The following is a 16,494-nucleotide window of genomic DNA, read 5'->3' as shown; positions in this document are numbered from 1 at the left end:
ACAGAATCATTCAGTAATTCACCTCTTTTGAGCATGCCAGTGGCCTACAGTCTGACTACAAGAGAAAAATGTTGTGTTAGATCTTCACATTTTTCATTATGCAGAAGGCAATTATAACGATCTTACTTTAGAATGTGGTCCAAAACTTGTGCATTAACAGATCTTACACACTATACACAGACATATATCCATATAAAGCAGGCCAGAAAATAAATTCCAGTGAATATGACCCTATCATTGGAAAAAACAAACTGAACAAAAAACAAAAAAAGAAATTTTGCTGGTGGAACAACAGTACTAAAAATGATGTTAGTTGACAAATTACTTTTAAAATTAAATACTGGAGTGGGTCAGAAATTCTCAGATGCAACAATATCTTACTGATAGAAAATGCCAATTCGAAACTGAAATGTTCCATGGAGCGCTGACAGAAAGCGGGAAGTTTTTCACTAGGAACCCATCTAGTTTCCTGTCAGTTTACCTGCCCGGCTCCTCAGGAGCCAGCTTGGTGGGCTGATGGGAAGCCAAGAGCCTGTAAGCCCTGGGAGCCCCAGATTCCAGGTTCTTCAGCAGCTCACCTGCTGAGTTTCTGCATTGTGAGGCTGCTAGGACTTCCTGGCAGGCAAACTACCCCCAAGCCAGGGACCTCACAGCTTCCAGGGCTCACAGCTCTAGGGCAGCCCATTAGGCAGACTGTCCCAGAGGGCCAGGACTTTCCATTTCACGGAGAATTTTGAAATTTTTAGTTTTCATTCCAAATTGGAATGAAACCAAATTTCTCAGTATCGAAATCCTCCATGAAAAGGACTTGTCCTTTTCCACACAGCTCTATTAAATATAAAAGAATCGCATTAAAATAATTTCTCTGTACTAGATCAACTGAGCAGCCCAAAGGAAATGTTCCATCCTGCACCACCTCAGATGCTCAGGAACTAAGACAATAGGTGCAGAATTTGAACAGAATTATTTTGGTTCATGCTCTGTTGAGTGTACTGCTGAAGCAGAGCATTCCATACCAGAGTAGTAAATGTCTCATAGTAAGGAGATCTCTCTGGTCACATTAGAACAGTGTTGGCCACATGGAGGAGTAGAGGGATTAAAATGGAGATCAAAACAGTATGAAATCCACAGCATCTTTCAAACCTGTCATTCCCACTCAGGGGATGCAATATTGCTGTGCCAGACACAATGAAAAGCAAAGGAGTTTTAAAAAGCAGTCTTTACTTTTGAGTTTCTTGGCTTTTGTTTGGGTCCCAATAGGAAGGGGGAAGTCCAAAATGCACACATGGCAGACCCACTACTTCAATAAAAAAATAAGTAAGTCACCCTTATTACCCAAAATGTTAGCTATTATGATAGTAACGCCCAAAGGACTGTACAAATTAACCTCCCAGGAAGCAGCAAGTCTGTGAAACTGGACTGGGTCAGTAATTGCATTCCCTGAGAAGCTATCGACATAAATGTAGATATTTGATAAAGGCATAGGGGAAAAGAAGGTTGTTTTTATGGGCTCTCCATCTGTATGGTGCATCTTTGGATTTTTTCCTCCTCCTCAAATTATTAGTCCCAAATTTAGATTATCTTGGAGAGCTGTCTATAAAATGGAGGTTTTGGTCACCACTTTCATGTTATTTAAATGATTTTCCAGATTTTTTTTTTAAAAGAAAAATAAACAAGATGTAGCCTTAATACATTATTGGGAAGGGAATACATCTGTTGACACATTTCTCACCTACACCTGCTGCATAACATAGTTCAATTCTAAATCTGACAAAAACTACTCAACCAACTCCATCAACAACATTAACCGGAATTATGTTACTTTAAAGAGGGAACAGGGGGAGTAACTTTTCCAAATTAGGGTCCTTGTGATATCACATTTTTTCAGCCCTACCCTTAACTGAACAGATGGCAACCCTGGAATACAGCTGAATGCAGCTTCTGCTCCTGCCGCAAACCAGTTTTTCCACGTGGTCCAGAGACAACATGGATATTTAGTGGAGGAAGAAAGATAGCCTTGTGGGAGTAGAGAGAAGACTGCATCCTCTTTAGCCATTTGCCTCTCAGCCCTCTGCAGGTCTCCTTTACAGTTTTCTAAAGGTACATCTACACTGCAATTAAAATCCCATGGCTGACCAGGGCCAGCTGACTTGGGCTGCGGGTCTGTTTAATTGCAGTGTAGACATTCCAGCTCCGGCTGGAGCCCAGGCTCTAGGATCCTGCAAGTTGGAAGAGTCCCAGATTTCAGCCTGCAGCCTGAGCCCAAATATCTATACTGCAATTAAACATCCCCACAGCCTGAGCCCAAGTCAGCTGGTATGGGCCACCTGCGGTTTTTAATTGCAATGTAGACATACCGACTGTCGAGTAGTTTAGCCTTGCCATAGATGGCCTCCGCATTGGAAAGGCCCCCAGAAAAGACTGCATACCTTCCGAGGTCATAAAATTCAGAAAACCTATTCTACTGCAACATCTTCATGAGTTGCTCTGCCTGTGCTGAAAAGAAGGCAAAAGAAATGAGAGATGCAGACATCATTGCTCTCTATAAAAACAAGGGTGACAGGAACGACTGTAACAACTATCGCGATATTTCCCTTAGTATTATGGGAACAGCCATTGCTCAAGTTGTCCTGAATAGACTTCAGACCCTTGCAGACAGAATCTATCCTGAATAACAGTGCGGCTTCAGAGCTGAAAGGTCTACCATCAACATGATCTCACTGAGACAACAAAAAAGTCCCCTGTACATAGCCTTCATCGATCTCACAAAGGCTTTTGACTTTGTCAGTAGAAGTGAACTATGCGTGCTTCTAGAAAATATTAGATGTCTCCCCCCCTCCCCCAAGCTCTTAAGCATGATTCGATCCTTCCATGAACACATGTACAGCACAGTCCAATACGACGGCTAAGTGTCTCAGGCTTTCCAGATTCATAGCGGAGTTAAGCAAGGTTGTGTATTTGCCCCAACTCTGTTTGGGATCTTCTTCTCCCCGCCACTGAAACAAGCTTTTGGGTCCCCAACTGAGGTGATCTACTATCTGCAAATTGGATACAATTAACTTAGGCTTGAATAGAGACTGGGAGTGGCTAAGTCATTATGCAAGGTAACCTATTTTCCCCCCCTCCCCCCCAGATGTTCTTGTTAAACCCTGGATTTGTGCTGGAAATGGCCCACCTTGATTATCATACACATTGTAAGGAGAGTGGTCACTTTAGATAAGCTGTTGCCAGCAGGAGAGTGGGGTGAGGGGAGGTATTTTTTCATGCTTTGTGTGTATAAAAGATCTTCTACACTTTCCACAGTATGCATCCGATGAAGTGAGCTGTAGCTCACGAAAGCTTATGCTCAAATAAATTGGTTAGTCTCTAAGGTGCCACAAGTACTCCTTTTCTTTTTACTTTCACACAAGATCTGTTAGAAAGCTGTTCAATCTTGCAAGACTCAGACCTAAAACCAAGACTCTGGAGTCCTTTATCCAACACCTCCTCTTTGTTGATGATGCAACAGTGACCACTCACACAGGTGGTCATCTTCAAAGACTAATGGACAGTTTTTCCAAAGCCTGCCAAGACTTCGGGCTTACCATAAGCCTAAATAAGACTAACAATGTGCCAAAGAGTTGAGGAAGCACCGTCCATCAAGATCAACGACTATGAACTTGAAGAGGTGAACGAGTTCACATACCTAGGGTCCACTATCACAGTCAACCTTTCACGTGAAACAGAACTCAACATCTGCACTGGAAAACCCACCACAATGTCTAGACTGAACAAGAGGGTATGAAAAAAAAAATTAAAGAACACACAAAGATCTGCGTGTATCATCATGTGTTATCAGCACACTTTTATATGGGAGAGAGACATGAACCTTATATTCTCATCAGGAAAGGAGGCGCAACAGCTCTCATATGTGTTGTCTTCGTCGAATCTTTGGAATCTCCTGGACAGACAGAGTCAACAACACGGATGTGCTCAAACAAGCCAGCTTATCAACGTGCAAACACTCCTCAAACAGAGACACCTCCGCTGGCTTGAGCATATGTGCCAAATAAATGATGGGCACAACCCAAAGGACATCCTCTACAGTGAATTGGCATCTGGAAAAAGACCCAAAGGACTCCCAAAATTGCGTTTTAAGGATGTGTGCAAGTAAGACCTCAAAAAAATGGACATGGATGTGGACAAATGGGAAGATCACACTCAAGACTGCAGCCTTTGGAAATAAGAGCTTAACAAAGGTCTCCAGAGTTATGAGAGGAAGCCATCCAGCTTAGCAGAGGAGAAAAGAGCTTGCAGAAGGCAGAGCCCAAAGGGTTGAATCACCACCTTTAAATGTGACAAATGCAACTGAGATTGTCTCTCTCTCGAGCAGGTCTCTTCAACCATATTTGCGGCTGCCATAAAATCAACTGAGTAAATTCTTTACCTCTCAGGGGCAAAAACCCATGGTCTCTCGAGACTGAAGGATGCCTACTACTAGTGGATACCCAAAGTGGATTTACTCCCCGCCATGCAGCAGAGCAGGGAGGAAGCATAGTTACTTGGATAGAACACATTTGCCAGCACTGTCCCCACCCTATTCCTCCCCCTCCCCAAGAAAAAAAAGCTAAACAAGTAAACTGTTGATTGATGGACTCAATCATTAGAATATTAAAGAAGTGCGGAGAAGAACAAAAACATATGTTTTAATGTTACGTTCTTTGCAGTTCTTTACCATGTACATAACAGACACTTTAAACTCCCATGCTCACATTCAACAAGCAGGCTAGAGGCATTGCACATCTACATAACATGTGATGTGTTCCTAGCTGAAATCACTGAATGTGATGTATAAAACAGCAATGCTTGAAAAAGTACTCAAAAGCAACCACATACCAATGGTAATATCTCTAGCTACTACCCAAATTACTTTTCTACCGACCTCCTAGCAATAAAACACTTCAAGTCATAGCTCTGGGCAGCAAAAGAAAACAGTTGCTTCCAGCTTTTCAAAATAAATGATTAGTTCAAAAATTTTCTCCCCACATAACTATTCTCCACATCACCACTCTGTATGGAATAGCTCAGCGACTAATTGAAAATATTCCCTGTGTTTATTTCAAAAGCTATATCAAATTTTGCATCTTAGGTTATAGGTATTACATGAATATACAAAACACTAAAAATGCATCCTATACATTTTTAAAGGCTTTATTTCCACAGCAGTGTTCACTTTTTAAATGCTGCCACCACATCTTAGCAACTTATTAACATTAGGAAAATCACAGGTTTGGACTAATTAAACATAATTGCTTCTTTTCAGTGGAAAACGTACCCACATCTGGTGTTTTCATGCAGTTCTCCCCTCTGCACATATACTACAAAAGGCCCTCCAAACACGGTTCAGCTTTAAAATAAATCGATTAGAGTGAAGAAAAAAAAAAGTGAAATGAAGAGTCAGGGTATATTTGTAGCTTACTTTAGTTAGGTTTCAGCACTTAACAATATCAGAAGAGATTTTATAATACTGTATTATAATCTAAATAGATATAAAATGTCTATGCCAGGTTCTAAAGAAAGAACTAAAAAAACCCACATAAATAAAAACTTGCAACAATTTAGTGTTTCAAAGAAAATACAAGAGAAAATCGCAATAGACAACTCAATGGTTAAAAGTCTATATAAATACAAAGTCTAAAATTTATGTTTACTTTTCATTAAGTAATTTTCGTACAAGGTTTGATTATCTTGTTACACAAGTGTTTGATTGGTTTGCAGAACATTCACTCAAGTTCTGAACCTATTACTGTAAGTTTTCCTTTTGATTATTCAGTTATACTTTTAATAAAGTTAATATTTCAGGACTTCATGCACCACTTCAGAACATTAAGAAATGCATAATAGATAATAAGCGCTTTGAAGGTACATGGTATTTTACACTGCTCAAGGAATTTGTTTCTATTTCCTTAAATTACTGTCATAGCGAGAACTAGAAAAGGTTTTGTAGAGTGTCTTTCATTCTGAATTTAGCAACAACTCATGCAGAGCTTTGCAGATAATTAAAAAAAGAAAAAGAACCCCAATATTTGGATTCAGTTTTATCAGCTACTCTTTCTGAAAATTAGCCATGTGATTTTTAGTTATGAGGATAACCATCTGAGTCAGAAAGAAAAACTTGGTTAACAGATTGTCTGAGTAACTGCATTTCTAATAATTCAGTGTCCTCAAATAACTCACTGCATTATCAGCACCAGGCCTGAGACCTTCATGCTGATGTGGAACTTTAACGCTCAACCCTCTAGCCCAAAAATGAATAGAAGTGTTGCTAAGTGAATTCCCAGCATACATATTCTCTTAAACAAGTGCTTGTACCTAGCTTTTCTTTTACTGAGTGTACATAAATATTTTAATATATTTTAATCCATCATCAACAAAAGGGCCTATCCTCAAAATGCTGTCACCCAGGAACTAGAGATGGAACAAAACTGCACAGGCTGGATCTCAACTTCCCCAATTTAGGGGTTTTAAAACAATGTTCTAGTTCAGGCCTATCTGAACAGGAAACAATACCAGTTTAGGGGGAATTAAATAGAACCAAAACCATGAAAACATGACTAATTATACACAAAAGCACTATGCTGCATGTGAGTTAAGATTGCTTGTACATAATAAATAAGGCTAAGATTTTGTCACGGGTATTTTTAGTAAGTCACTGACAGGTCACGGGCAATAACCAAAAAACTCAGGGAGCCAGTGACCTGTCAGTGACTTTTACTAAAAATAACCTGTGGTGGAGGGGAAGGGAGGGGGGAGAAGAGAGATTAACAGAGCCCCACTGATGACTGCTCCAGCATCCCCGGGCACTGACCCAGCCCTGGGCCACTGCTTCTGAGGCAGGGGCTGACAGCTGTTCCAGTCCCACTGCTGCAGAGGGATGAAGCCAAAAACGGTCACAGAGGTCTGTTGAAGTCACGGAATAAGTGACAGAATCGGATCCTTAAACAAAAAACTCAAAAAAGCAAGGAAATTAAAAAAGTTACCACACCTACAACTATAATTACTCTAGTCATGCAGCCACAAGGAGACACACACACACACACAAACACACACACCATGAGAGCAATTCAGACCACGTCTACACTACAATCTTTGGTCAAAGCACATTATGTCAGCATAAAGCTGCCAGTTAGTATATCGCTTGTGTGTGCTCACACTTGGCTCCTTGCACCAGCACTGTGGGTACTCACCAGGAGTGTTTGTGTGAGTGCACACTGGGGTTAACCATGGGTAGGTATCCCAGTGTGCAAGCCACCAATGTCCAGCACAGTGTCTTTTGGGAAGTTTTGACAACGTACGGTGGGGCAGAAATGAGTCATACGGGGTGACTGGGAGCAAGGGGTCAACTTCCCAGCATGCAACTGTCTCCATCCCATAATGTCATCTACAACCCATAATTTTCATGCCTTTTTCAGATAATCCCATGAACCACCATGGCCATCCTCACTGTCCAGCACCCGTGACAGAAGCCTGTACAGCCATGCACTAGTGTCATAAGTTTTACAAGCACAGGACGCACAATCCTCCAGTATTTGCAGAGCTGTAAGAAGAATCGAATCGTGAAGAAAATGACTATTTCATGGAGGACAGATTGCTGTGGCACATAGGTTGTTGTTGGTGTTCACAGAGCAGCTGCAAATGGTGGAGCACTGCTTCTGGAGAAACAAGCACTGACTGGTGGGACTGCATCATAATAAAGGCTTGGGATGATAAGGGGCGACTGAAAAACCTTTGGATGCACAAGGCCACATTCCTGGATCCATGTGTCAAGCTCGCTTCAGCCCTTCAGTGCAGGCACACCAAAGAGAGCTGCACTGGCAGTGGAGAAGTGAGTGGCAATTGCAGTGTGGAAGCTTGCAACATCAGATTGCTACCAATCAGTGGGAAGTTGGTTTGGAGTTGGAAAATACACTGCGGAGGCTGTTGTCACCAAAGTGTGTAGGCCCATAAATCATCTTCTGTTATGCAGGACTGTGACTCTCAGCAGAGCGCAGGACATAGTGGATGTAAATTGCAGCAATAGGATTTCCGAACTGTGGCGGGGCAATCCTATTGGGATCCGGGAAGTGGGCAGGCGAACCCGTCCACTGCTAAAGGATCCCCTCCCAGCCTAAGAGGGGGATCCACAGGACCTGAACACCAAATAAATCCGGGGGACAACTAATGAAACAACAGGGACAGGAGTGTGGTCAAAGGGTCAAAAGAAGGGAACTAGAAGGGGACACAAAGCAGAGAACCCCGGACAGCGCCCACTGCTCCTCAAAGGCATCATGGGAGTCAGTGGACGCCACCCAGAGGAACTTTGCCCGGATACGTGAACAGACCGAGGATCGGAAATAGGCCCCATAGTCACAGGAAACTCCATCAGCCAACCTCCTCACTCTGGTTTTATAGATGGCCATTTTAGCTAGGGCCAGAAGGAGGCTGACCAGGAGATCCCGTGACTTTGTGGGGCCACGGATAGGGTGGTGGGGCGATAGACGGCATGCATATCCATATTCAGACACCAGACCACTTTGCCTCGGAGCAAATCAACAGAAACAGCAGCTTTTCTATGGTTATGCAAGCATTGGTGGATCACTGGGGACACTTCACTGACATCAACGCTGGCTGGTCAGAAAAGGTGCATGATGCTCTTTAAGAACACAGGACTGTTCAGAAAGCTACAAGCAGTGACTTTCTTTCCCAACTAGTGGATTATCATTGGTGATGTTGAAATGCCAGTAGTGATCCTGGGGGACCCAGCCTACCCCTTGCTGCCCTGGCTTGTAAAGCTGTACACACACCAGCTACCTTGACAGCACCAAGGAAAGATTCAACTACCAGTTCAGCAGATGCAGAATGACAGTTGAATGCATTTTTCGTAGACTTAAGGGATGCTGGCGTTGTTTACTCACAAGATTGGATCTCAGTGGAAAACACATCCCAATGGTTATAGCTGCCTCCTGTATCCTGCATAATATCTGTGAAGCAAAGAGGGAAAAGTTGCTGCCAGGGTGGAGGGAAGAGGTGGAGCAGCTGCCTGAAGATTTTGAACATCTATTAGAAGAATATCTATTATCTATTAGAAGAGCTCGATGCAGAGTTATAGGGCTCAGGAAGGTTTTGAAAGAACACTTCAACAGTGAGCCACAATAACGTGTTGTAGTGTATTATGCTCTACCTGCTGTTTTGTGGCCTGTTAAGAATTGTGTGGTGCTTAAAGTGTTATATTCATAGATGTGCACCATCAATGCACCTATTAATTTTTGCAGGGCTTGCTGTACATTTATGATTATTACACTGTATGTGTCACACTGTACAGTAAGTGGGTCCTTTCAGAAATGCTAGGCACTCTGCAGCATTTTTTGTGAGCGAATAAAGATAAATCATTTTCCAAATAATATAATTTTATTCAGTAACAAAACCAGTTCAAAGAGAAATCGGTGCAATTAAAAATCAAATGTATTAAAAACTTAATAAATTAACAGAGCTGATCTTAACAAGGGGAAAAAACATTAATGTCCATTTTACCTCCACATACAGCCACCAGGACCCCCACAGCTCAGTGTATGTGAAGCTGTGGTTGTCCTTAATGTACCCCTGGGGCAGAGTGGTAGGGATGTAGCTCCTGATGCCACATGTCATGTTGAGGGGGGATGCAGGGAGGTGCTGTAATAGAGTTCTCCATGGACTGCAAAGGGAGGAGAGCACGGGATTGTTGAACCTGTAGATCCACAAGAGTCTGCAGCATCTGTGTCTGCTCCCAGAGAAGCCCCATTATGTCCTGATGCATCTCCCTCTTTTTTCTCCTGCTAGGACTCCTGGGCCTTTCTCCTGTCCCTCTTTCCTTCTCCAAGCGGTCTGCAATGTTCATCTTCCAACCCCTCTGCTCACTGTCTGATGCAGCACTCGCTTGCAGTATCTCATACAGCATGTCATACCAAGTCCTATTCTTTCTCCTCCTTATCTGGCTCAGGTGTTCCACAGGTATGGAGGGGGAGCCCCACAAGTCCACAACAGCAGCAGTTGCAGATAAAACACAGAGGTACCATTGTCAATATAGTCACAACTGAAAGTGAAAGTTAAGATTCAGAACTCCCTTCCCTTGCTCCTCTGAAGTTTTAAACAAGACATATTTATTGACATGTCTGCTTGAGAGTGCTTGTGCATGGCACCACTCACAGCTCCAGCCACAGTGAGTATGGCCTGGAGAGATGAGGCAAATATGAAGGGAATTGCTTGGTTGCATGAAACTATGAGTATAGGGCAATGGCACTGAATTCTGGCACCGTTTTCCACAAACAGTGGTAATTTTAGCTTCTCTCTCACTCATGAGGGTAACAAAGGCACAGAGAGCATAGCTGCTGCTGGTGTCCTGATGCACCCAAGGCCGTATGCTGATAGCCTGTTTACTGCAATGGTGCCTGCCAAAGTTATCGCTGACTGGCATGGGGAAATGTCCTACCACAGAGGAAGAAATAAGGCTGCTATCCCTAGAAACCTTTGGGAAAGGATTGCAGAGTGCCTCTATGAAAGTTTCAAGATCTCTCAGGGGGATTCAAGGTACTTCCCTGTGTTCATAAACAAAGTGCTCCATATGTTCCCCCTTACCTAACTCCACAAGGGAATGAAAACGGATAACAATGCTACATCTCTTTGTTATACCGCTACTTCTTCTAGTACAAGTAAATTAATGAAAAGTTGATAGCTGTGTCCTGCTAAGCTGGGGGCACCATCAGTACATCACTGTAATGGGAAATACAATTACACACTTACCTGGGGTTCCTTCCCCAGCATCGAGCTGGCCCACGCTCAGACTGGACTGAGTGGAGTCTTCAACAGGTTCTGGCTCAAGACATAGCTGGACACTCCCCGATCACCTGTTTCCCCATCCTGCTTCTCTTCTTCCTTCACTTCTCCTGGCTGTTCATGCCAAGGGCCTGTTACTCAATCTCCTCAGAGGGATCCATGGCGGTGAGAGAGGTGGTGGAGGAGTCTTCACCAAGTATGGCATGCAGCTCTTTGTAAAAGCAGAAGGTCTGTGGCTGGGCACCAGATCAACTGTTGGCCTCCCTGGCCTTTTGATATGCCTGAAGCAGTTCCTTCATTTTCAAGCGGCACTACTGTGGATCCCTGTTGTATCCCTTCGCCTGCATCTCCCGTGAAATCTGCTCGTAGATGTACATGTTCCTATACCTGGTCCATAGTTGTGCTTGCACAGCCTTGTCTCCCCACAGGACCAGGAGACCCAATATCTCCTGTTTTCTCCAAAGCAATGTGTCTGGAGCATGTAGCTGGCCTGGTCAGCTGGGCAGCTGCACATAACAATGGAGAGCTGCTAGGTGTGCTTGCCAAGCTAGACAATCAGGAAAAGGCATTTCAAAATCTGCAGGGCTTTAAAGGGGTGGGGGGGCCTTTTGGTTTCCGTGATCCCTGGGCAGAGGAGTTCACAACTGTGACCAGAGCAGTCCATGTCAGGCATTGTGGGACAGCTGCTGGAGGACTGTTAGGGTCAACATAAGTAACACAATGTCTACACTTGTGCTCCGTTGACATCAATACATCAACCATGGCTCAATGCCATTTGGAGAAATGGTGTTACTACATCACTGTAACAAGGCACTTACATTGGTGGGAGACAAATTTAAGTGTAGATACATGCACAACTAGGTCAACGCAAGGCAACTTACGTCAACCTAACTTTGTAGTGTAGACCAGACCTCAGACAACACATCACAGCCTTAACTCTGCTCCAGTAGGGATGCCAACCTTCCAACACTCCCTACCTCAACCTCCCCATCACCACCACAAAAAGACTTATTATTTGTATTACTCTAGCACCTAAGAGACCTAGGCATGGACGAGGCCCCCATGGTGCTAGGCACCATACAAACGAAAAAGAAAAAGATGGACCCTGCCCATGGAGCTTACAATCTGGGGCCTGGTCTACACCTAAAAACTAGACTGACCTCACTACACTACACAGGACTGTGAAAAAATTTGCACCCTGTGTAACGTAGTTAGGGAGACCAATACACACTGTAGACCCTATTGGGTGGATGGCAGAATTCTTCTGTTAACTTTGCTACCGCCTCTTGGAGAGGTGGATTATCTACATGGATGGAAAAAACTCTTCCGTCAATGTAGGAAGAGTCTACGCTACATCAACATGATAGCTGTGCTGCTGTAGCCACTGAAGTGTAAGACCACAACAACTGATGAATATACACAGTCAATATTTGTTAGCATTACAGATGGCAGTCTCGGTACACGAGCGGTCTAGCTATCGTCAAGTGTTTTGTGATGAGATTCTCACCGATTTTTTTCCCCCACAAAGCTCTTGGGGGGAGGGGAGGAGGGATTATACCATTCGTGTTTAAAACAGATATCATCACAGAAATAGAATTCATTAACCAAGAAGTGCTCCAAACACATTGAGGATTTAATGCAAAGAAACCAAAGAAAAATTTAATTTAATAAACAAATTGTATTCTGGCACATAAAATATCAATTGACAAAATAATAAAATAAAATGAACTGTAGTAATTCTACTCATATTTGCATAATGCTTAATCGGTTTCAAATCCTCCATGAACTATTACAATTTTAAATAATCAGATCTCTTGAACATCTTCTTTCTTAAATTTAAAAACTCCCTAGTTTCGTCGTAAAAAGCAGGAAAACTATCAAATAGTAGCAATATAACCCACTGATAGGATTTCAACATGTACACTTAATTTTTCCATTCAAACCTGTTTATTCCTAGCTGTGTCTCGATTGGTTGTAATCATATTATTGCAATACTGAATATTTCCTCTATATTTGTGAAGAGAGTGAGCATTTTCACAGTTCCATAGGACTTTAAATTACAATAAATATTCTTAAACAGAATTAGATCCGAAGAACTACAGAAGGAGTTTTAGTAGTGACCATAAGAAGATTTAGATTGGGTGATATTTCTCAACAAAAATGGAATCCAAACCCTCCCCTCCCAGGTGTTACAGAAGACTTTATACTCTAAAATGTACCCATTGCTGCCATTTCTCTAATATACCATTTCCTTTTCAGAGGTATCTCACGTGAAATTCACCTGACAGAAGAGAATTGTACACAAGACGCTGATCACAACTTATATTTAGCCCTTAAGTAGCAACCTTGGCACTGGACCTTTATAAGGGGATGAGTTTTCACTTTAAGGCCATGCCTGCCCTACAGGGACGACATACATCAGCACAACCCCAGTGCCACAGCGATGCTGGAACAACCCCTGCATGCAGCTATGCCAGCACTACACTGAAAGAAAGCGTTCTCCTATCAGCATAGGACCATCACCTCCCCAGGCGACAGTAGCTAGGCTGACAGAAGCATTCTTTTGTCACCATAGCGACGACCACTTGGGGTTAGGTCGGTAAAGCTATGTTGCTCAGGGGTGTGTATTTCTCACACCTCTGAGTGACACAGCTATTTCAACCTACATTTTAAGTATAGACCAGGCCTAACAGAATAAGGAGCACAAGTGTATATTATATTATTTTTTAAATACACACACACACACACACACCCCATCTTCCTGCTCCATCTCAACCCTTTCTAGTAAAGGGAATACAATTCAGTGTTGCCACCTCTCATTAATTTATTATAAGCCTCACAATATTTGGTGTTTTTTCTTAAAAGCCCAGATTCTGAGTCCTGTGATTATGGGAGAATCTCTGCTTTTATTTAATAAAAGTAGACTTTCTAGCTTCATGGTTATGGAGACAGAATTTGAGGCTCTGAAATCAGAAGGCAAATAAAAAAATTCAAAAGTTATTTTTAAAAATCTTATATTTAATACAGTTATAACTTCTGGATGCTCGGAGCTGGCAATATCATATTAATGCAAAAAAGGAGGTTACTTATCTGTAACTGGACGTTCAAGATGCGTGGTCCCTATTTGGATTCCAAAAGTGGGTGCACATGCACACCATGTGCCAGAAGGTTTTCCTAACAGTGTCGTTGACCAGCATGTGTGCCTTGAGTCCCTCTCGTGTTCACAGCTGAGACTATAATAGGCCAGGTGGGCTGACATTGCTCCAGTATCCCTCTTACCACTGAAGTCTAGTCTGCAGCAGAAGGGTAGAGGGCAGGTATTGGAATCCGAATAGGAATAACACATCTTGAAGAACCTCTAGTGACAAGTAAGTAACCTCCTCTTCTTCTTCAAGTGATGGTCCCTATATGGATTCCAAATGTGGGTGAATAGAGTGCAATGATCAAAATGGAGGTGGGTGTGAGGATGTACAAGGAAATATAGTCTGTAGTATGGTGCGGCCTACAGATGTGTCCGCAGCTGAAGCAATGGTGTAATGGGACATGAACTTGCATATGGAGTGCACGTTGCTGCACGACAGATATCCTGCCATGAGACACTCGCGAGGCAAGCCGATGTAGCTGCATGAACTTGCATAGAATGCACTGTGACTTCATCAGGTGGTGGTACATTGGTGCGTGTGTAACATTTGTGGATGCACCTGGAGACCCTTTTGAAGATTCACTGAGAGGAGAGGGCTTGTCCCTTGCATTGGCTAGAAAGAGTATCAGTAATGCCCAAAAGGCACAAGTTCGCTGAGGGTAGAATGCCAGTGCATGGCGACATTAAGGGAGTGTAGTGCTCTGTCCAAGTGCAAGGCGTGGCATTTGGGAAAGAAGACAGGGAGGCGGATGCAATGATTTAGGTGGAATTCTGACTACTTTAGTTCTGAATTTTGGGTGCAGCCAGAAGGAAACCTTATCCTTGTGGAAGACGATGTAAGGGGAGTCCACCATCATGGCCACCAGTTCTCTGATCCATCTAGCTGAGGTGATGGCCACTAAGATCACTTTCATGAAGAGATGGGACAGAGACCATGTTGCCATGGGCTCAAAGGGGTCTTTGTGAGTGTGGAGAGAATGAGATTAAGGGTATGTCTTCACTATCAATGTTAAAGCGCGGCCGGGGTAGCGCTTTAACATGGCTGTGTAGGCTCAGCACCAGCTCTCACCAGTTCTCCCAGCGCTGTAAAAAAAAACCACCCCCATGAGGGGAGTAGCTACCAGCGCTGGGAGCACGGCTAACAGTGCTCATGCACTGTCTAAAACTACCACTTTACAGTGCTGAAACTTGCATCACTGAGGGGGGTGTTTTTTGACACCCCTGAGCAAGAAAGTTTCAGCTCTGTAAAGTGGCAGTGTAGACAAGGCCTAAGGTTCCACAAAGGTGTGGGCTTGAGAAGGTAAGATATTGCACAGATCTTTCAAGAAACGGATGGTGGTAGGTTGTATGAATGCTGAGGTGCCATCCATCGGGGGGAGAAAGGCATTGAGCATTGCCAAGTGGACCCATATGGAGCTGAGGGCCAGGCCCAACGTTTTAAGTTTGAGAAGACAGTCGAAGATGATAGCTATGGATACCATCCCAGAGGGTGTTGATGTCGGTGGGCCCATGAGGTAAAGCACTTCCACTTCACCAGGTAGCAGGCCCTGGTGGATGCCCCCCTGCTTTGTGTAAGGATGTGTCTCGCCAGGGTAAAGCATGCCATGTCTATCCTCAAGCCCCATCCAAAAACCAAGCTGTGAGGTGAAGAGAGCCCAGACTGGGATGCTGGAGCCAGCCCCGATCTTGTGTGAAAAGATCTGGGAGTATGTCGAGGTGGGATGGGGTGCAAGCAGAGATTCAAAGGAGGTCTGTAACAAATATTGACAGGGCCAGAACAGAGCTACAAGTATTACTGTAGCTTGGTCCCAGCAAATTTTCAATAACAGAAAGAGAGGAAAGGCATCGTGTAGGTTCTGACTTTGTCCTCACCCACAACCATTTCAGATTTGGGGACAACTTATACTTTCAAGTCAACAGCACTCCTATAGATACCCACAGGCCCCACAGTATGCCAACATTTTTATGGCTGACTTATCTGAGGAAGCGTTGTTCTCTCATCCCCTAGCACTCCTCCTCTAATTGCGCTACACTGAGGACATCTTCATCATATGTCCAGGTGTCCCTAGCCTTTGTTTGCCAGAAGCTGGGAATGAGCGGCAGGGGATGGATCACCTGATGATTACCTGTTTGGTTCATTCCCTCTGGGGCACCTGGCACCGGCCCCTGTTGGAAGACAGGATACTGGGACCTCTGGTCTGACCAGTAGGGCCATTCTTATGTTCTTATATGGACCCCCGGGAAGGACGTCCTTGAAGAATTCCACCTGGATTTCAACAATTTCAACCTCACCATCAACCTCAGCCTGGACCAGTCCACACAAGAGATTCACTTCTTGGACACTACAGTGCTAATAAGTAATGGTCACATAAACATCACTCTATACCGGAAACCTACTGACCGCTATACTTACCTATATGCCTCCAGCTTCCATCCAGGACACATCACACAATCCATTGTCTAAGATACAACTGCATTTGCTCCAATCCCTTAGACAGAGACAAAACACCTACAAGATCTTTACC

The 16,494-nt window shown here is 43.6% G+C and overlaps 1 protein-coding gene across 10 annotated transcripts in view; it reads right to left on the bottom strand.

Annotated features, from left to right (window-relative positions):
• Positions 1-16,494, bottom strand: part of KMT2C (lysine methyltransferase 2C) — a 328,257-nt gene that overhangs the window by 252,986 nt on the left and 58,777 nt on the right. The gene's annotated exons all lie outside the window — the stretch shown is intronic.

Source organism: Caretta caretta, chromosome 2 (genome assembly GCF_965140235.1).
Source record: "Caretta caretta isolate rCarCar2 chromosome 2, rCarCar1.hap1, whole genome shotgun sequence".
Lineage (NCBI taxonomy): Eukaryota > Metazoa > Chordata > Testudines > Cheloniidae > Caretta > Caretta caretta.
Note: the sequence above shows the minus strand (reverse complement) of the source record. Positions and strands in the feature narration are given on the sequence as shown.